The sequence below is a fragment of the Pyxicephalus adspersus genome, chromosome 12 (genome assembly GCF_032062135.1).
Source record: "Pyxicephalus adspersus chromosome 12, UCB_Pads_2.0, whole genome shotgun sequence".
NCBI lineage: Eukaryota > Metazoa > Chordata > Amphibia > Anura > Pyxicephalidae > Pyxicephalus > Pyxicephalus adspersus.
Window position 1 is genome coordinate 8,623,296 of NC_092869.1, and position 531 is coordinate 8,623,826.

The following is a 531-nucleotide window of genomic DNA, read 5'->3' on the forward strand; positions in this document are numbered from 1 at the left end:
TACTGTGTGCTGCTTCCTCCACCTCTTAGATTGTAAGCTTTTCTGGGCAGGGTCCTCTCCTCCTCCTGGGTCATTGTCTATCTATATCTGTCGGTCATTTGCAACCCCTTTTTAATGTACAGCGCTGCACAATATGTTGGTGTTCTATAAATCCTATTTATTAATAATATTATTATTAATAATAATCAGGCCATCTGGCTGGGACCATTCTCTCCAGGAAAGCAAAGTAGGCAGCCATTGTATTTTTCATCCCAACAGGACTATTAACATTATACAAGTACACTTTAAATAACCTAATATACCCTAAAGGTTACCTTCAGATTTACAAACAGCCATGAAGCATTCTATTTACACTGAAAATGAGCACTGACGCCTACATCCTCCTGTTCTAGCACAGACAGGAGGCCTTCCTAAGGGAAAGCATGTGCTGAAAGAAGGAGCTGCTCCAACAAACTGAAGCCTTTTGTTTACTGTATGTTGTACCACATGACGTATAGCAGCAGATGGATTCCAAATGCACACACCGCCCCA